The sequence below is a fragment of the Phoxinus phoxinus genome (assembly GCF_949152265.1).
Source record: "Phoxinus phoxinus genome assembly, chromosome: 12".
NCBI classification, from domain to species: domain Eukaryota; kingdom Metazoa; phylum Chordata; class Actinopteri; order Cypriniformes; family Leuciscidae; genus Phoxinus; species Phoxinus phoxinus.
Window position 1 is genome coordinate 10104435 of NC_136887.1, and position 22567 is coordinate 10127001.

Sequence of the window (22567 nt, forward strand, 5' to 3'; positions counted from 1 at the left end):
ATGGGCTGTAAGTGGGTTTGTCCACGGGTTCCATGTTGGCCCCAGCAACTTACTCATTTAGGTTTTATGCAGGATTTCACAGGGCTTTAGGTGGGGCCCAACTAGGAATCATGGGCATGTGGCCCAACTAGGGATCATCTGGGTTCCATCTAAATGAGTAGCAACACCACACAAACAAGTTTTAAAACATTAGAGCACACAGTGAGATTGAAATCTTTTCAAATTTAAACTTTATTGAAATTACCCATCATATTATGCTATATTCTGAAATTCCAGAGACAATATTTAAAGAAGCAGATTTTTGTCAGATTAAAGAGTATCTCTTTAAAGTTATATACTTAATTGTTAAAATACATATTTTTAACCTGTATTTCACCCAGTCTTTACTGAAAGCTTTGAACATTTGAACAGGAAATAAATTGGGGACAGTTAGAAGAAGCAGCAACTATACATTTATCAGTACAGCTTATACTGCAGACAGTCATTTGCGCATTCTAGACACTGTCCTCCTCCATCTCTTGTCCCAAACTATTTTGAAAGTTCCCTCTCAGTTTCTTGCCAGTTGATCTGTGTGCAGTCTTCTCAAGAGCCTCTGCAAAACAAATTAGTTTTTTTAGAGATTATGATTTTAGAGAAATCATGTTACTTACACATGTCACAATACATTATGAAAGAATAACAACTTTTACTCAGGATAAAAAACAGCATAAAACTTCAATTGGAATGGTCATGGTATTGGAATGTCAATGGAAGGACATTTGGGAAATCAATAGAGAATTACTGTTTATTTATTCAGACTATTCTTATTTTGTACTAATAAAACCAGTTTATAAAGTATGAATATGCGATGTGTTTGAAAGTATCAATTCATTCATTGATACAAGTTAGCCATTGAAAAATAATTATAAACAATAATAATAATAATTTGTCTCAAGACTTTTTTGTCATTTTAATATTAGGTAGTTTCTCACAATCAGATTCTCAGTCCATGATAGAATGGGCCGACATCATGATGCATAATAAAGTATTTTAATTGTAACTTTTAAAGTAAAAATATAAAAATATTATTATTTTTGTCTTTGGAAAATAATTGAGGTGATCACAGGTGTGGACTATTCTTACATTTCCAGGATGGCTCGACTTAAGAGTCACAGTTTTAATAACTTTAAGTTAGAATTAAGTTAAAATGAGAATCCCGATTATTTTAGCGAGATCACGATTCTGAACAGATAACTTAACAACATAACATGTCAGTTACTAGAGGTTCTGACAAAATGTTAATTTCTACAGTCGATTTAAAATGTTTTATCTAAATGAAAAAAAAAAAAGTTTGAATGAATGATTTAATGACTAAAATACTTGTTTCATTACTAGATGAATTAGCGTTTTTGAACAAATCTCTAGAATTAATGATTAAAAAATGATATAGAACAGAAGAGAGGCCGCACTATGAATAAATAGTTTTATTTGCACAAACGCGTTTCGGCGTGTGCCTTCTTTAGCACACTGAAGAAGGCACGCGCCTAATCAAAAGATTAAAATCAGATTTGATGCTTGTGACTTATAAATGCACATCAACCCGATGACTTAGCATTCATGTAAAAACAATGTTCAGATTCATCAATCAGAATGATTTCATTCTGACCGAAACAAAAAACGTCTATGTAAATGTGGCTACTGACAGCATCAACGCAGATATAAATGTTCACTGTGATCTTACTTGACAAAGGTTTAAGACAAATCGTTGTCATTTAGGAAAATATTGCGTAGTATTTGAATCGAGATCAAAATCATTCAACAATTGCAGCTCTAATCTCTGATAATATATGTGGCTCTGTATATTTCTGATAAGTAGACAAACATTACACTTAATTCAGAATCCTAACTACACATAGTATTAAAGCAGTAGTTTACTTTCAAATTAAAATTAGCCCACGATTTACTCACCCTCAAGCCATCCTAGGTGTATATGACTTTCTTCTTTCAAACAAATACAATCGGAGTTATATTAATAAACACTCTGACACTTCCGAGCTTCATAATGGCAGTGGATTGCAACCATCAGATTGAAACACAAAAAAGTGCTTCTATGCATTATATAAGAACTCCACGTGGCTCCGGGGGGTTAATAAAGGCCTTCTGAAGCAAAGCCATGTGTTTGTGTAAGAAAAATATTCAAATTTAAAACTTTAGAAAACAAAATAACTAGCTTCCGGCCAAACGAACATACGGATTGCACTTAAAGGGTAAAGCGCAACTTATGCGAGTAATGCGACGCACTGCTGATATTTACGCTACGCCATTATGCACTACGCTACTTCTGACGTCACAAGTTGCGTAAGTTGTACTTTATACGCAAATAGACTGCGTATGGCCATGAGCTAGTTATTTTACTTAATAAAGTTTTAAATATGGATATGTTTCTTACACAAACTCATGATTTTGCTTTAGAGGGCCTTTATTAACCTCCCAGAGCCGCGTGGAGTTTGTTTATGATGGATAGCAGCACTTTTTTGAGCTTCAAACTGATGGTTGCAATCTACTGCCATTATGAAGCTTGGAAGCGTCAGGGTGTTTATTAATATAACTCAGATTGTATTTGTCTGAAAGAAGAAAGTCATATACACTTAGGATGGTTTGAGGGTGAGTAAATCATGGGGTAATTTTAATTTTAAAGTGAACTACTCTAAGTAAAGTATGTAAAATCTAATTTTGTAAATTTTATTAAATTAAGTAAAATCAAAGCACCTCACACATAACAAAAGGTTAATGGATCCATACCAGAAGTGACAGTGCAGTGTAGTAACAATCCTCCACCAAATTTCCAGTACTCATCTGGATCCTTGGTCAGTCTTGGGTGGGGTGTAGTGGGCTGATAAGTCCTTTAAAAAGAAAGATGTGTATTACCATTCCTTTAAACAATATTAAACAAAACGTATTACAACAATCTAATAATTTTACCTGTAGCCACATTTATCCTGTTATGACACGTCTGAGGGTCTTTCCCTTGATGTTCTTCAGTGAACTAAATAAAGGACTGATGATGGTGACATGTTCTCCTTTCTTTGTCACTTTAGAGGAAGAAAGACAAAAGGATAAAAAGTTACTCAGATTTGTCACTGGTAGAGGAAATGACTTTTGACGATGATAATAATACTTTTACTATATAATATATTAATTTTTTTAATTTTTCTTTTTAATAAATAAAATTTACTGAAGTTGATAATCGTGGTGGAGTTGTCTCTCTGTTGGGTGCCTGTTCTCCCCAAAAAATCTTCTTCCAGTGCTTGAATATATAGAAGTAAACAAATCTCTTATCATTAGCAGTTACCAGTTTTTGAAGAGGTGATGTAAAAATACTCCGAAACGGCTATCTAGAAAAACATAAGAGATTTAGACCAATAATATTTCTCAAACCTTCAGTAGATTCTAGTGTTTCAGAGTGTACTTTACTTATTTGGATGCTCCCTCCCTAGTAAATAATAAATAAATAAAAAACCTATACAAAAACATACTTATTATCCTTCAAGCCCATTAACATATTTATTGACACAATCACCTAAGACTTATATTTAATTTATAATAAAACTATATTTGGAGCATTTCTTTAGTGCACAATGTAACTTTTTTTATATTACAACAATTTGGAAAAAAACAAAAATGTAATTATATATATATATATATATATATATATATATATATATATATATATATATATATATATATATATCTCACTATTAATAAAGTGTACCTAAAGTATACTTGCAATAGTTCCACAATCAAATACACTTAACCTCAGCACTTCCAGATAACTAAAGTGCATTAAGTACAAAATGTGTTGTTCTTATTGACTTTAAGTATATCATTTAGGATACCAAAGTAAAATTGCAGGGTAAATATTAAGTACACAAATATGTACAGTAAATGTATTGTAAATATATATAAGTATATTATTTTTTTCACTAGGGTTTTCATGTGTTTTAGTTTTAAACTAGCAGACAACAATGACATCAGAGGCTAACTTACAATATTAAACACATGCTAATCGCGATTGATGAAGCACACCTTCACAGTCAATGGTAGGCCTACACACAGCTGCAGGGTTGTACGTTACGTCCGTTATCCGTTTATTAAACTCTCGTGTGTACACAGAACATCTGGGAAGTTAATGAACTCCATTAACACAAGATTTGTTTATCTGCATTATTCTACCATTAACTAGCACTCTCAGTCTCACCTTATTTTAATGTAATACCTAAACATGACATATTTAATAATAGATCTGTTTTTCTAAAATTATAGTGGATATAACGTTATAGGACATGAACACGAAACATAACTTCACGTAACAGAGACTGAAAAATGTTCTCTTACCTCACCTGATATCGCATATGTTTGCAGGACCTCATCCAGTCCGACCTTCCTCTGTGTTCACATATCAGCTTCTGTTCTCCTCCGTTTACATGTCACAACGCAAATTAGTTAAAAATAAGAATTTAACTGCCATAAGTAAAGACTGAGTAATCTTGCCGAGCAGTAGCAGCACACACACACACACGCAGTCATCAACTCAAACTGACGTATTTTCAAACATGACCAGTAAAAAGGCGCGCACAGTTGTCATTGGCCAGTTACGTAGATGACAGTCAGATTAACCAATCATGATCAAAGTAGGTGAAACAAACAACCAATAGCGATGGTTTCAGCCTGGTAATGGAAAAGATTACTTTTCCTCTTTTCTTTCTTTTTTTAAAGAAATGTGTGTTTAGTTTTATTTGTAGACTATATTATTTGATTAGTTGGTCAAATAGTGTTTTTATGACAGTGTGTGAATAAAAATGCAATCCTGCATGGTATAAGCTTTAGGCACACACACACACACAATTGTAAATCCAAACAAAATCACACAAAGCAAAACATTTTCTGCTGCACTTCTCTCTTGAGATTGAAATATCCATTATTATTATTATTATTGTTAATAATAAAATGATTATATTTTAACATAAATTCAGCTTTTTGAAGTGGTGTTTTGATCAAAATATACAATGCTAAAATAATAATTAGAAATAATAGGTTATGTATTTCTTGAAGACATGACATTGATTCACATAGCCTACAGATTTTGAAAAAAAAAAAAAAAAACCTTTTTCGCCTATATTTCAACTTTGTGGGTCAGTCATGTCGTGCCAACTACGACTGAAAATAAAAGTCTGAACTGTTGGCCTCAAAAGAAAACTGAACACAAACCACAATATGCTAAATTAATGAAACTGCACTTTATTCTGTACTCCTGTATATGCTGCAAATATGATTTCTGAATTTACATTTTCCCTTCAGAACCATGAATTTCCATTCTATCTTTCTTTGCTTGGACTATTTCATCATCTGAACAGATGTTCCTCTTTCAATCAAAACCCTAACCCTAAACCCAATATTAAAACATCTCTAGAATTACATTGTCACTAACCGACTGACCAGAAAACACTGAGTAGCCTATCTCCATTGAATGAGGGCACATGGCTGGTGCTAGGGGTTTGATTTATTTTACCCATCTCTAAGCCATTATTTTGATAGATAACTAGCTTCTGTAACCCGTTCTTCATATTGTACAGTGACCATTTTCTGGATATTTTGAACCATTTGTATACATTTTAAAATAACTATGGAGATAAGCATTTTGCAGTAACTCACAAAATCAGACCACTAAAAGTTGACACTTTGAATTTAATGTCAATGATTAGGGTTGGAACCAATGTCTGCTGAACACCAACACTCCAGGACTGGATTTGAAGAGCCATGGCCTGTACTGTACCCACAATTGCCAAAAGTATTGGGACAGCCCTCTAAATCATTGATTTCGGGTATTTCAATCACTTCCATGGCCACAGCTGTATACACACACGCTTCTACATCTACACACATTTGTGAAAGAATAGGTCGCTTTCAGGAGCTCAGTGAATTCAAGCATGGTACCGTGATATGTTTCCACCCGTGTAAGTCCATTTGTGAAATGTCCTCACTACTAAATATTCCACGGTCAACTGTTAGTGGCATTATAACAAAGATTATAAATTATAAATATACTGTATATAATTGTTTTAATGATTGTACAGATATGTTATTTACAAGTATATAGATTATGATGTAATTTACAGATGCACAATTTATTTTTATTACATAATTCATTATTTCAAAATTATACTCGTATTTCCCCATTCAGGACCCATATATAGATTGCCTATGTGGGTACTACCTTGGGCTCAGGTTGGCAGCCTATATGCAATTGATTGTGTTTGCCCATGTCTGACCCATATAGTTTATCAAAGTGGGCCCCATATGTTTTTCCCATTCATAACCCATATAGAGATTGCCTATGTGGGTACTACCTTGGGCTCAGGTTGGCAGCCTATATGGGACTGATTGTGTTTGCCCATGTCTGACCCATGTGGTTTGGCCAAGCGGGCCCCATATGTTTTTCCCATTCATAACCCATTTAGTGATTACCTATGTGGGTACTACCTTGGACTCATGTTGGCAGCCTATATGGGACTGATTGTGTTTGCCCATGTCTGACCCATGTGGTTTGGCCAAGCGGGCCCCATATGTTTTTCCCATTCATAACCCATTTAGTGATTACCTATGTGGGTACTACCTTGGACTCATGTTGGCAGCCTATATGGGACTGATTGTGTTTGCCCATGTCTGACCCATATGGTTTGGCCAAGCGGGCCCTATATATTTTTTCCCATTCATAACCCATATAGAGATTGCCTATGTGGGTACTACCTTGGGCTCAGGTTGGCAGCCTATATGGGACTGATTGTGTTTGCCCATGTCTGACCCATATGGTTTGGCCAAGCGGGCCCTATATATTTTTTCCCATTCATAACCCATATAGAGATTGCCTATGTGGGTACTACCTTGGGCTCAGGTTGGCAGCCTATATGGGACTGATTGTGTTTGCCCATGTCTGACCCATGTGGTTTGGCCAAGCGGGCCCTATATATTTTTCTCATTCATAACCCATATAGAGATTGCCTATGTGGGTACTACCTTGGGCTCATGTTGGCAGCCTATATGGGACTGATTGTGTTTGCCCATGTCTGACCCATGTGGTTTGGCCAAGCGGGCCCTATATATTTTTCCCATTCATAACCCATATAGAGATTGCCTATGTGGGTAATACCTTGGGCTCAGGTTGACAGCCTATATGGGACTGATTGTGTTTGCCCATGTCTGACCCATGTGGTTTGGCCAAGCGGGCCCTATATATTTTTCCCATTCATAACCCATATAGAGATTGCCTATGTGGGTAATACCTTGGGCTCAGGTTGACAGCCTATATGGGACTGATTGTGTTTGCCCATGTCTAACCCATATGGTTTGGCCAAGCGGGCCCTATATATTTTTCCCATTCATAACCCATATAGAGATTGCCTATGTGGGTACTACCTTGGGCTCATGTTGGCAGCCTATATGGGACTGGTTGTGTTTGCCCATGTCTGACCCATATGGTTTGGCCAAGCGGGCCCCATAAGTTTTTCCCATTCATAACCAATATAAAGATTACATATGCGGGTACTACCTTGGGCCCATGTGGGCAGCCTATATGGGATTGATTGTGTTTGCCCATGTCTAACCTATTTGATAAACCCAAATGGGCCCCATTTGTGTTACCCATTTTCAGCCCATGCACTCAGTTCCCATTGGTGACCCAACTAGGACCCATATAGGGAGCCCACCTGTTTTTGCCCATGTGGGACCTACTTAGATGACCCAAGTGGGCCCCAGATAAGATGCCCATTTTGGGACCATGCCCACTTGGTACCCAAGTAGCCCAAGCATAAACCATGTGGGGCCCACATATACGTGTTGGCTGGGAGATTGCATTGCAAATATCTTCAATGCACTGTTGAATGAGTTAGTTCTTGAATGCATTGCAAGGCAAAAAAAGCGCATGTAAAAATATTTTCCTTGGGTCAAATATGGACTTCTGTATGGCTGATTTAACATCAGGAGTCTCTAAGTTTATATAGTTTAAAACCAATTAGGACCCTTTGACCAGAAATAAGTACAATCCGTCAAGATATGGACTTCTAAATGGACTTAAATATGGCTAATGAAGCATCAGATGTTGGAAAGTTGGAAAGTATGGAAAGTTCAAGATTGAGGATTTTTTGGCCAGAAATCTTTTACTTGGGTCAAATATAGACTTCTGAAAGGCCAATATAACATCACAACAAGTCAATCTTTACGAATAGCAAGTTAATGTTCAGGTACTCTTTGGCAAGGAATATGACCATTAAAGTCAAAAAGTGACCTCTGTATTCAGAATTCAAAGACTCTGTATGGCAGATTTTTTATCAAAGTAGTCTATTTTTTTTTTTTTAGGACCCTTTAACCGGAAATAAGTTCAATAAGTCAAATATGGCCATATATGGCTTTTGGAGCATCAGAATGAGTCAATGAGTATGTATAGAAAAATCAAGATGAGGACTCTTTGGCCAAAAATATGTTCAGTAGGTCAAATATGGAATTCTGAATGGCTGATTTAACATCAGGAGTCTCTACGTTTATATAGTTTAAAACCAATTAGGACCCTTTGACCAGAAATAAGTTCAATCCGTCAAGATAAGGACTTCTAAATGGACTTCAATATGGCTAATGAAGCATCAGAAGTTGTCTATGAGTATATATGGACAGTTCAATATTGAGGATTTTTTGGCCAAAAACATTTTCCTTGGGTCAAATATGGACTTCTGTATGGCTAATGTAACATCACAACAAGTCAATCTTTACGAATAGCAAGTTAATGTTCAGGTACTCTTTGGCCAGGAATATGACCATTAAGTCAAAAAGTGACCTCTGTATACAGAGTTCAAAGACTCTGTATGGCAGATTTTTCATCAAAAGTAGTGTATATTTTATTTTTTTATTTTGTTAGGACCCTTTAACCGGAAATAAGTTCAGTAGGTCAGATATGGCCATATATGGCTTATGAAGCATCAGAATGAGTCAATGAGTATGTATAGAAAAATCAAGATGAGGACTCTTTGGCCAAAAATATGTTCAGTAGGTCAAATATGGAATTCTGAATGGCTGATTTAACATCAAAAGGAGTCTCTAAGTTTATATAGTTTAAAACCAATTAAGGACCCTTTGACCAGAAATAAGTTCAATCCGTCAAGATATGTTCTTCTAAATGGACTTCAATATGGCTAATGAAGCATCAGAAGTTGTCTATGAGTATGTATGGAAAGTTCAAGATTGAGGATTTTTTGGCCAGAAATATTTTCCTTGGGTCAAATATGGACTTCTGTATGGCTAATATAACATCACAACAAGTCAATCTTTATGAATAGCAAGTTAATGTTCAGGTAACTCTTTGGCCAGGAATATGACCATTAAGTCAAAAAGTGACCTCTGTATACAGAGTTTAAAGACTCTGTATGGCAGATTTTTCATCAAAAGTAGTCTGTATGTTTTTTTTTAGTTTTTTTTTTTTAGGACACTTTAACCGGAAATATGTTCAATAGATCAGATATGGCCATATATGGCTTATGAAGCATCAGAATGAGTCAATGAATATGTATAGAAAAATCAAGATGAGGACTCTTTGGCCAGAAATATGTTCAGTAGGTCAAATGTGGAATTCTGAATGGCTGATTTAACATCAGGAGTCTCTAAGTTTATATAGTTTAAAACCAATTAGGACCCTTTGACCAGAAATAAGTTCAATCCGTCAAGATATGGACTTCTAAATGGACTTAAATATGGCTAATGAAGCATCAGAAGTTGTCTATGAGTATGTATGGAAAGTTCAAGATTGAGGATTTTTTGGCCAGAAATATTTTCCTTGGGTCAAATATGGACTTCTGTATGGCTAATATAACATCACAACAAGTCAATCTTTACGAATAGCAAGTTAATGTTCAGGTACTCTTTGGCCAGGAATATGACCATTAAGTCAAAAAGTGACCTCTGTATACAGAATTCAAAGACTCTGTATGGCAGATTTTTAAAAAAAAGAAGTCTATTTTTTTTTTTTTTTTTTTTTAGGACCCTTTAACCGGAAATAAGTTCAATAGGTCAGATATGGCCATATATGGCTTATGGAGCATCAGAATGAGTCAATGAGTATGTATGAAACTTCAAGATTGAGGACTCTTTGGCCAAAAATATGTTCAGTAGGTCAAATATGGAATTCTGAATGGCTGATTTAACATCAGGAGTCTCTAAGTTTATATAGTTTAAAACCAATTAGGACCCTTTGACCAGAAATAAGTTCAATCCGTCAAGATATGGACTTCTAAATGGACTTAAATATGGCTAATGAAGCATCAGAAGTTGTCTATGAGTATGTATGGAAAGTTCAAGATTGAGGATTTTTTGGCCAGAAATATTTTCCTTTGGTCAAATATGGACTTCTGTATGGCTAATGTAACATCACAACAAGTCAATCTTTACGAATAGCAAGTTAATGTTCAGGTACTCTTTGGCCAGGAATATGACCATTAAGTCAAAAAGTGACCTCTGTATACAGAGTTCAAAGACTCTGTATGGCAGATTTTTCATTAAAAGTAGTGTATTTTTTTTTTTTTTTTTTTTTTTTTTTTTTTTAGGACCCTTTAACCGGAAATAAGTTCAATAGGTCAGATATGGCCATATATGGTTTATGAAGCATCAGAATGAGTCAATGAGTATGTATAGAAACTTCAAGATTGAGGACTCTTTGGCCAAAAATATGTTCAGTAGGTCAAATATGGAATTCTGAATGGCTGATTTAACATCAGGAGTCTCTAAGTTTATATAGTTTAAAACCAATTAGGACCCTTTGACCAGAAATAAGTTCAATCCGTCAAGATATGGAGTTCTAAATGGACTTAAATATGGCTAATGAAGCATCAGAAGTTGTCTATGAGTATGTATGGAAAGTTCAAGATTGAGGATTTTTTGGCCAGAAATATTTTCCTTGGGTCAAATATGGACTTCTGTATGGCTAATATAACATCACAACAAGTCAATCTTTACGAATAGCAAGTTAATGTTCAGGTACTCTTTGGCCAGGAATATGACCATTAAGTCAAAAAGTGACCTCTGTATACAGAATTCAAAGACTCTGTATGGCAGATTTTTTATAAAAAGAAGTCTATTTTTTATTTATTTTTTTTTTAGGACCCTTTAACCGGAAATAAGTTCAATAGGTCAGATATGGCCATATATGGCTTATGGAGCATCATAATGAGTCAATGAGTATGTATAGAAAAATCAAGATGAGGACTCTTTGGCCAAAAATATGTTCAGTAGGTAAAATATGGAATTCTGAATGGCTGATTTAACATCAGGAGTCTCTAAGTTTATATAGTTTAAAACCAATTAGGACCCTTTGACCAGAAATAAGTTCAATCGTCAAGATATGGACTTCTAAATGGACTTAAATATGGCTAATGAAGCATCAGAAGTTGTCTATGAGTATGTATGGAAAGTTCAAGATTGAGGATTTTTTGGCCAGAAATATTTTCCTTGGGTCAAATATGGACTTAAATATGGCTAATGAAGCATCAGAAGTTGTCAATGAGTATGTATGGAAAGTTCAAGATTGAGGATTTTTTGGCCAGAAATATTTTCCTTGGGTCAAATATGGACTTCTGTATGGCTAATATAACATCACAACAAGTCAATCTTTACGAATAGCAAGTTAATGTTCAGGTACTCTTTGGCCAGGAATATGACCATTAAGTCAAAAAGTGACTTCTGTATACAGAATTCAAAGACTCTGTATGGCAGATTTTTTATAAAAAGAAGTCTATTTTTTTTTTTTTTTTTTTTTAGGACCCTTTAACCGGAAATAAGTTCAATAGGTAAGATATGGCCATAAATGGCTTATGGAGCATCAGAATGAGTCAATGAGTATGTATAGAAAAATCAAGATGAGGACTCTTTGGCCAAAAATATGTTCAGTAGGTCAAATATGGAATTCTGAATGGCTGATTTAACATCAGGAGTCTCTAAGTTTATATAGTTTAAAACCAATTATGACCCTTTGACCAGAAATAAGTTCAATCGTCAAGATATGGACTTCTAAATGGACTTAAATATGGCTAATGAAGCATCAGAAGTTGTCTATGAGTATGTATGGAAAGTTCAAGATTGAGGATTTTTTGGCCAGAAATATTTTCCTTGGGTCAAATATGGACTTCTGTATGGCTAATATAACATCACAACAAGTCAATCTTTACGAAAAGCAAGTTAATGTTCAGGTACTCTTTGGCCAGGAATATGACCATTAAGTCAAAAAGTGACCTCTGTATACAGAATTCAAAGACTCTGTATGGCAGATTTTTTATCAAAAGTAGTCTATTTTTTAATTTTTTTTATTTTAGGACCCTTTAACCGGAAATAAGTTCAATAGGTCAGATATGGCCATATATGGCTTATGGAGCATCAGAATGAGTCAATGAGTATGTATTGAAAAATCAAGATGAGGACTCTTTGGCCAAAAATATGTTCAGTAGGTCAAATATGGAATTCTGAATGGCTGATTTAACATCAGGAGTCTCTAAGTTTATATAGTTTAAAACCAATTATGACCCTTTGACCAGAAATAAGTTCAATCGTCAAGATATGGACTTCTAAATGGACTTAAATATGGCTAATGAAGCATCAGAAGTTGTCTATGAGTATGTATGGAAAGTTCAAGATTGAGGATTTTTTGGCCAGAAATATTTTCCTTGGGTCAAATATGGACTTCTGTATGGCTAATATAACATCACAACAAGTCAATCTTTACGAAAAGCAAGTTAATGTTCAGGTACTCTTTGGCCAGGAATATGACCATTAAGTCAAAAAGTGACCTCTGTATACAGAATTCAAAGACTCTGTATGGCAGATTTTTTATCAAAAGTAGTCTATTTTTTAATTTTTTTTATTTTAGGACCCTTTAACCGGAAATAAGTTCAATAGGTCAGATATGGCCATATATGGCTTATGGAGCATCAGAATGAGTCAATGAGTATGTATTGAAAAATCAAGATGAGGACTCTGGCCAAAAATATGTTCAGTAGGTCAAATATGGAATTCTGAATGGCTGATTTAACATCAGGAGTCTCTAAGTTTATATAGTTTAAAACCAATTAGGACCCTTTGACCAGAAATAAGTTCAATCCGTCAAGATATGGACTTCTAAATGGACTTCAATATGGCTAATGAAGCATCAGAAGTTGTCTATGAGTATGTATGGAAAGTTCAAGATTGAGGATTTTTTGGCCAGAAATATTTTCCATGGGTCAAATATGGACTTCTGTATGGCTAATATAACATCACAACAAGTCAATCTCTATGAATAGCAAGTTAATGTTCAGGGACTCTTTGGCCAGGAATATGTCCATTAAGTCAAAAAGTGACCTCTGTATACAGAGTTCAAAGACTCTGTATGGCAGATTTTTCATCAAAAGTAGTCTATATTTTTATTTTTTTATTTTTTTAGGACCCTTTAACCGGAAATAAGTTCAATAGGTCAGATATGGCCATATATGGCTTATGAAGCATCAGAATGAGTCAATGAGTATGAATAGAAAAATCAAGATGAGGACTCTTTGGCCAGAAATATGTTCAGTAGGTCAAATATGGAAATCTAAATGGCTGATTTAACATCAGTAGTCTCTAAGTTTATATAGTTTAAAACCAATTAGGACCCTTTGACCAGAAACAAGTTCAATCCGTCAAGATATGGACTTCTAAATGGACTTCAATATGGCTAATGAAGCATCAGAAGTTGTCTATGAGTATGTATGGAAAGTTCAAGATTGAGGATTTTTTGGCCAGAAATATTTTCCTTGGGTCAAATATGGACTTCTGTATGGCTAATATAACATCACAACAAGTCAATCTTTATGAATAGCAAGTTAATGTTCAGGTAACTCTTTGGCCAGGAATATGTCCATTAAGTCAAAAAGTGACCTCTGTATACAGAGTTCAAAGACTCTGTATGGCAGATTTTTCATTAAAAGTAGTCTATATATATTTTTTTTTTTTTCTAGGACCCTTTAACCGGAAATAAGTTCGATAGGTCAGATATGGCCATATATGGTTTATGAAGCATCAGAATGAGTCAATGAGTATGTATAGAAACTTCAAGATTGAGGACTCTTTGGCCAAAAATATGTTCAGTAGGTCAAATATGGAATTTTGAATGGCTGATTTAACATCAGGAGTCTCTAAGTTTATATAGTTTAAAACAAATTAGGACCCTTTGACCAGAAATAAGTTAAATCCGTCAAGATATGGAGTTCTAAATGGACTTAAATATGGCTAATGAAGCATCAGAAGTTGTCTATGAGGATGTATGGAAAGTTCAAGATTGAGGATTTTTTGGCCAGAAATATTTTCCTTGGGTCAAATATGGACTTCTGTATGGCTAATATAACATCACAACAAGTCAAACTTTACGAATAGCAAGTTAATGTTCAGGTACTCTTTGGCCAGGAATATGACCATTAAGTCAAAAAGTGACCTCTGTATACAGAATTCAAAGACTCTGTATGGCAGATTTTTTATAAAAAGAAGTCTATTTTTATTTTTTATTTTTTTTAGGACCCTTTAACCGGAAATAAGTTCAATAGGTCAGATATGGCCATATATGGCTTATGGAGCATCAGAATGAGTCAATGAGTATGTATAGAAAAATCAAGATGAGGACTCTTTGGCCAAAAATATGTTCAGTAGGTCAAATATGGAATTCTGAATGGCTGATTTAACATCAGGAGTCTCTAAGTTTATATAGTTTAAAACCAATTAGGACCCTTTGACCAGAAATAAGTTCAATCGTCAAGATATGGACTTCTAAATGGACTTAAATATGGCTAATGAAGCATCAGAAGTTGTCTATGAGTATGTATGGAAAGTTCAAGATTGAGGATTTTTTGGCCAGAAATATTTTCCTTGGGTCAAATATGGACTTCTGTATGGCTAATATAACATCACAACAAGTCAATCTTTACGAATAGCAAGTTAATGTTCAGGTACTCTTTGGCCTCTGTATACAGAATTCAAAGACTCTGTATGGCAGATTTTTCATCAAAAGTAGTCTATATATATATATATATTTTTTTTTTTTAGGACCCTTTAACCGGAAATAAGTTCAATAGGTCAGATATGGCCATATATGGCTTATGGAGCATCAGAATGAGTCAATGAGTATGAATAGAAAAATCAAGATGAGGACTCTTTGGCCAGAAATATGTTCAGTAGGTCAAATATGGAAATCTAAATGGCTGATTTAACATCAGTAGTCTCTAAGTTTATATAGTTTAAAACCAATTAGGACCCTTTGACCAGAAACAAGTTCAATCCGTCAAGATATGGACTTCTAAATGAACTTCAATATGGCTAATGAAGCATCAGAAGTTGTCTATGAGTATGTATGGAAAGTTCAAGATTGAGGATTTTTTGGCCAGAAATATTTTCCTTGGGTCAAATATGGACTTCTGTATGGCTAATATAACATCACAACAAGTCAATCTTTACGAATAGCAAGTTAATGTTCAGGTAACTCTTTGGCCAGGAATATGTCCATTAAGTCAAAAAGTGACCTCTGTATACAGAGTTCAAAGACTCTGTATGGCAGATTTTTCATCAAAAGTAGTCTATATTTTTTTTTAAATATTTTTTTTTAGGACAGTTTAACCGGAAATAAGTTCAATAGGTCAGATATGGCCATATATGGCTTATGAAGCATCATAATGAGTCAATGAGTATGTATAGAAACTTCAAGATTGAGGACTCTTTGGCCAAAAATATGTTCAGTAGGTCAAATATGGAATTCTGAATGGCTGATTTAACATCAGGAGTCTCTAAGTTTATATAGTTTAAAACCAATTAGGACCCTTTGACCAGAAATAAGTTCAATCCGTCAAGATATGGACTTCTAAATGGACTTAAATATGGCTAATGAAGCATCAGAAGTTGTCTATGAGTATGTATGGAAAGTTGAAGATTGAGGATTTTTTGGCCAGAAATATTTTCCTTTGGTCAAATATGGACTTCTGTATGGCTAATGTAACATCACAACAAGTCAATCTTTACGAATAGCAAGTTAATGTTCAGGTACTCTTTGGCCAGGAATATGACCATTAAGTCAAAAAGTGACCTCTGTATACAGAGTTCAAAGACTGTATGGCAGATTTTTCATTAAAAGTAGTGTATATTTATTTAATTTTTTATTTTATTTTTTTGGACCCTTTAACCGGAAATAAGTTCAATAGGTCAGATATGGCCATATATGGCTTATGGAGCATCAGAATGAGTCAATGAGTATGTATGAAACTTCAAGATTGAGGACTCTTTGGCCAAAAATATGTTCAGTAGGTCAAATATGGAATTCTGAATGGCTGATTTAACATCAGGAGTCTCTAAGTTTATATAGTTTAAAACCAATTAGGACCCTTTGACCAGAAATAAGTTCAATCCGTCAAGATATGGACTTCTAAATGGACTTAAATATGGCTAATGAAGCATCAGAAGTTGTCTATGAGTATGTATGGAAAGTTCAAGATTGAGGATTTTTTGGCCAGAAATATTTTCCTTTGGTCAAATATGGACTTCTGTATGGCTAATGTAACATCACAACAAGTCAATCTTTACGAATAGCAAGTTAATGTTCAGGTACTCTTTGGCCAGGAATATGACCATTAAGTCAAAAAGTGACCTCTGTATACAGAATTCAAAGACTCTGTATGGCAGATTTTTCATTAAAAGTAGTGTATATTTTTTTTTTTTTTTAAATTTTTTAGGACCCTTTAACCGGAAATAAGTTCAATAGGTCAGATATGGCCATATATGGTTTATGAAGCATCAGAATGAGTCAATGAGTATGTATAGAAAAATCAAGATGAGGACTCTTTGGCCAAAAATGTATTCAGTAGGTCAAATATGGAATTCTGAATGGCTGATTTAACATCAGGAGTCTCTAAGTTTATATAGTTTAAAACCAATTAGGACCCTTTGACCAGAAATAAGTTCAATCCGTCAAGATATGGACTTCTAAATGGACTTAAATATGGCTAATGAAGCATCAGAAGTTGTCTATGAGTATGTATGGAAAGTTCAAGATTGAGGATTTTTTTGGCCAGAAATATTTTACTTGGGTCAAATATGGACTTCTGTATGGCTAATGTAACATCACAACATATCAATCTTTACGAATAGCAAGTTAATGTTCAGGTACTCTTTGGACAGGAATATGACCATTAAGTCAAAAAGTGACCTCTGTATACAGAGTTCAAAGACTCTGTATGGCTATACTCATAGACAACTTCTGATGCTTCATTAGCCATATTTAAGTCCATTTAGAAGTCCATATCTTGACGGATTCAAAATCCCCTTTATGAAGAAAAATAAACCAAGGACCGTGACGTCGCCCGGTATGGCGCAGCCGGGGCCCCACCCTGGAGCCAGGCCCGGGGTTGGGGCTCGTATGCGAGCGCCTGGTGGCCGGGCCTCCCCCCACGGGGTCCGGCCGGGCTCAGCCCGAAGGAGCGACGTGGGGCCGCCTTCCCGTGGGCTCACCACCTGCAGGAGGGGCCGTAAGGGGCCGGTGCATAGAGGATCGGGCGGCAGTCGAAGGCGGGGGCCTCGACAACCCGATCCCTGGACACGGAAACTAGCTCTAGGGACGTGGAATGTCACCTCGCTGGCGGGGAAGGAGCCTGAGATTGTGCGTGAGGTCGAGAGGTTCCAACTAGAGATAGTTGGAATCACCTCTACGCACGGCTTAGGCTCTGGAACCACACTCCTTGAGAGAGGATGGACTCTTCACCACTCTGGAGTTGCCCATGGTGAGAGGCGGCGGGCTGGTGTGGGTTTGCTCATAGCCCCCCAACTCAGCCGCCATGTGTTGGAGTTTACCCCGGTGAACGAGAGGGTCGTTTCCCTGCGCCTACGGGTTGGGGATAGGTCTCTCACTGTCGTGTGTGCCTACGGGCCAAACGGCAGTGCAGAGTACCCGGCCTTCTTGGAGTCTCTGGGAGGGGTGCTGGAAAGTGCTCCGACTGGAGACTCCGTCGTTCTACTGGGGGACTTCAACGCTCACGTGGGCAACGACAGTGTTACCTGGAGGGGCGTGATTGGGATGAACGGCCCCCCTGATCTGAACCCGAGCGGTGTTCAGTTATTGGACTTCTGTGCTAGTTACAGTTTGTCCATAACGAACACCATGTTCAAGCATAAGGGTGTCCATCAGTACACGTGGCACCAGGACACCCTAGGCCGTAGGTCGATGATCGACTTTGTGGTCGTTTCATCTGACCTGCGGCCGTATGTCTTGGACACTCGGGTAAAGAGAGGGGCGGAGCTGTCAACTGATCACCACCTGGTGGTGAGTTGGATCCGATGGCGGAAGAGGAAGCTGGACAGACTCGGCAGACCCAAGCGTACTGTAAGGGTCTGCTGGGAACGTTTGGCCGAGTCTCCTGTCAGAGAGATCTTCAACTCCCACCTCCGGCGGAGCTTCGACCGGATCCCGAGGGAGGCTGGAGATATTGAGTCCGAGTGGACCATGTTCTCCACCTCCATTGTCGAAGCGGCCGCTCGGAGCTGTGGCCGTAAGGTCTCCGGTGCCTGTCGAGGCGGCAATCCCCGAACCCGGTGGTGGACACCGGAAGTAAAGGATGCCGTCAAGCTGAAGAAGGAGTCCTATCGGGCCTGGTTGGCTTGTGGGACTCCTGAAGCAGCTGACGGGTACCGGCAGGCCAAGCGAACTGCAGCCCGGGTGGTTGTGGAGGCAAAAACTCGGGCCTGGGAGGAGTTCGGTGAGGCCATGGAAAAGGACTATCGGTTGGCCTCGAAGAGATTCTGGCAAACCGTCCGGCGACTCAGGAGAGGGAAGCAGTGCCCTACCAACGCTGTTTACAGTGGAGGTGGGCAGCTGTTGACCTCAACTGGGGATGTTGTCGGACGGTGGAAGGAATACTTTGAGGATCTCCTCAATCCCGCCGTCACGTCTTCCATGGAGGAAGCAGAGGCTGAGGTCTCAGAGGTGGACTCGTCCATCACCCAAGCTGAAGTCACCGGGGTAGTCAAAAAACTCCTCGGTGGCAAGGCACCGGGGGTGGATGAGATCCGCCCTGAGTACCTCAAGTCTCTGGATGTTGCGGGGCTGTCTTGGCTGACACGCCTCTGCAGCATCGCGTGGCAGTCGGGGACAGTGCCTCTGGGATGGCAGACCGGGGTGGTGGTCCCTCTTTTTAAGAAGGGGGACCGGAGGGTGTGTTCCAACTATAGGGGGATCACACTTCTCAGCCTCCCTGGGAAAGTCTATGCCAGGGTACTGGAGAGGAGAATACGGCCGATAGTAGAACCTCGGATTCAGGAGGAACAGTGCGGTTTTCGTCCGGGCCGTGGAACACTGGACCAGCTCTATACCCTCTACAGGGTGCTGGAGGGTTCATGGGAGTTTGCCCAACCAATCCACATGTGCTTTGTGGATTTGGAGAAGGCATTCGACTGTGTCCCTCGTGGCGGCCTGTGGAGGGTGCTCCGGGAGTATGGGGTCCGGGGTCCTTTGCTAAGGGCTGTCCGGTCCCTGTACGACCGAAGCAGGAGCTTGGTTCGCATTGCCGGCAGTAAGTCAGACTTCTTCCCGGTGCATGTTGGACTCCGGCAGGGCTGCCCTTTGTCGCCGGTTCTGTTCATAATTTTTATGGACAGAATTTCTAGGCGCAGCCAGGGGCCGGAGGGTGTCTGGTTTGGGAACAACACGATTTCGTCTCTGCTCTTTGCGGATGATGTTGTCGTGTTGGCCCCATCAGACCAGGACCTTCAGCATGCACTGGGACGGTTTGCAGCCGAGTGTGAAGCGGCTGGGATGAGAATCAGCACCTCCAAATCCGAGGCCATGGTCCTCAGTCGGAAAAAGGTGGCTTGCCTACTTCAGGTTGGTGGAGAGTTCCTGCCTCAAGTGGAGGAGTTTAAGTATCTTGGGGTCTTGTTCACGAGTGAGGGAAGGATGGAACGGGAGATTGACAGACGGATCGGTGCAGCTTCCACAGTAATGCGGACGATGTACCGGTCTGTCGTGGTGAAGAAAGAGCTGAGCCGCAAGGCGAAGCTCTCGATTTACCGGTCAATCTACGTTCCTACTCTCACCTATGGTCATGAGCTTTGGGTCATGACCGAAAGGACAAGATCCCGGATACAGGCGGCCGAAATGAGCTTTCTCCGCAGGGTGGCTGGGCGATCCCTTAGAGATAGGGTGAGGAGCTCGGTCACTCGGGAGGAGCTCAGAGTAGAGCCGCTGCTCCTCCACATCGAGAGGGGTCAGCTGAGGTGGCTCGGGCATCTGTTCCGGATGCCTCCTGGACGCCTCCCCGGGAAGGTGTTCCGGGCACGTCCCACCGGGAGGAGACCCCGGGGAAGACCTAGGACACGCTGGAGAGACTATGTCTCTCGGCTGGCCTGGGAACGCCTCGGTGTCCCCCCGGAAGAGCTAGAGGAAGTGGCTAGGGAAAGGGAAGTCTGGGCATCTCTGCTTAGACTGCTGCCCCCGCGACCCGGCCCCGGATAAGCGGAAGAAGATGGATGGATGGATGGATGGATGTATGGCAGATTTTTCATTAAAAGTAGTGTATATTTTTTTTTTTTTTTTTTTTTTTTTTTTAGGACCCTTTAACCGGAATTAAGTTCAATAGGTCAGATATGGCCATATATGGTTTATTAAGCATGATAATGAGTCAAAGAGTATGTATAGAAACTTCAAGATTGAGGACTCTTTGGCCAAAAATATGTTCAGTAGGTCAAATATGGAATTCTGAATGGTTGATTTAACATCTGGAGTCTCTAAGTTTATATAGTTTAAAACCAATTAGGACCCTTTGACCAGAAATAAGTTCAATCCGTCAAGATATGGACTTCTAAATGGACTTAAATATGGCTAATGAAGCATCAGAAGTTGTCTATGAGTATGTATGGAAAGTTCAAGATTGAGGATTTTTTGGCCAGAAATATTTTCCTTGGGTCAAATATGGACTTCTGTATGGCTAATATAACATCACAACAAGTCAATCTTTACGAATAGCAAGTTAATGTTCAGGTACTCTTTGGCCAGGAATATGACCATTAAGTCAAAAAGTGACCTCTGTATACAGAGTTCAAAGACTCTGTATGGCAGATTTTTCATTAAAAGTAGTGTATATTTTTTTTTTTTTTTTTTTTTTTTTAGGACCCTTTAACCGGAATTAAGTTCAATAGGTCAGATATGGCCATATATGGTTTATGAAGCATCAGAATGAGTCAATGAGTATGTATAGAAAAATCAAGATGAGGACTCTGGCCAAAAATATGTTCAGTAGGTCAAATATGGAATTCTGAATGGCTGATTTAACATCAGGAGTCTCTAAGTTTATATAGTTTAAAACCAATTAGGACCCTTTGACCAGAAATAAGTTCAATCCGTCAAGATATGGACTTCTAAATGGACTTCAATATGGCTAATGAAGCATCAGAAGTTGTCTATGAGTATGTATGGAAAGTTCAAGATTGAGGATTTTTTGGCCAGAAATATTTTCCTTGGGTCAAATATGGACTTCTGTATGGCTAATATAACATCACAACAAGTCAATCTCTATGAATAGCAAGTTAATGTTCAGGGACTCTTTGGCCAGGAATATGTCCATTAAGTCAAAAAGTGACCTCTGTATACAGAGTTCAAAGACTCTGTATGGCAGATTTTTCATCAAAAGTAGTCTATATATTTTTTTATTTTATTTTTTTTTAGGACCCTTTAACCGGAAATAAGTTCAATAGGTCAGATATGGCCATATATGGCTTATGGAGCATCAGAATGAGTCAATGAGTATGTATAGAAAAATCAAGATGAGGACTCTTTGGCCAAAAAATATGTTCAGTAGGTCAAATATGGAATTCTGAATGGCTGATTTAACATCAGGAGTCTCTAAGTTTATATAGTTTAAAACCAATTAAGGACCCTTTGACCAGAAATAAGTTCAATCCGTCAAGATATGTTCTTCTAAATGGACTTCAATATGGCTAATGAAGCATCAGAAGTTGTCTATGAGTATGTATGGAAAGTTCAAGATTGAGGATTTTTTGGCCAGAAATATTTTCCTTGGGTCAAATATGGACTTCTGTATGGCTAATATAACATCACAACAAGTCAATCTTTATGAATAGCAAGTTAATGTTCAGGTAACTCTTTGGCCAGGAATATGACCATTAAGTCAAAAAGTGACCTCTGTATACAGAGTTTAAAGACTCTGTATGGCAGATTTTTCATCAAAAGTAGTCTGTATGTTTTTTTTTAGGTTTTTTTTTTTAGGACACTTTAACCGGAAATATGTTCAATAGGTCAGATATGGCCATATATGGCTTATGAAGCATCAGAATGAGTCAATGAATATGTATAGAAAAATCAAGATGAGGACTCTTTGGCCAGAAATATGTTCAGTAGGTCAAATATGGAATTCTGAATGGCTGATTTAACATCAGGAGTCTCTAAGTTTATATAGTTTAAAACCAATTAGGACCCTTTGACCAGAAATAAGTTCAATCGTCA

At 37.9% G+C, this 22567-nt stretch overlaps 1 long non-coding RNA gene across 2 annotated transcripts; it reads right to left on the minus strand.

The window, feature by feature from the left end:
- Positions 1 to 343: 343 nt before the first annotated feature.
- LOC307008146 lies at positions 344 to 4636 on the minus strand. 2 transcript variants are annotated; one of them, XR_013799761.1, is made up of 4 exons: positions 4380 to 4636; positions 2962 to 3071; positions 2782 to 2882; positions 344 to 592 (listed from the first exon to the last, which is right to left on the minus strand). It is a non-coding gene; the product is annotated as an uncharacterized lncRNA (long non-coding RNA). The 2 variants fall into 2 exon arrangements; XR_013799762.1 differs by lacking the exon at positions 4380 to 4636 and having other exon boundaries at positions 2962 to 3368.
- Positions 4637 to 22567: the final 17931 nt, after the last annotated feature.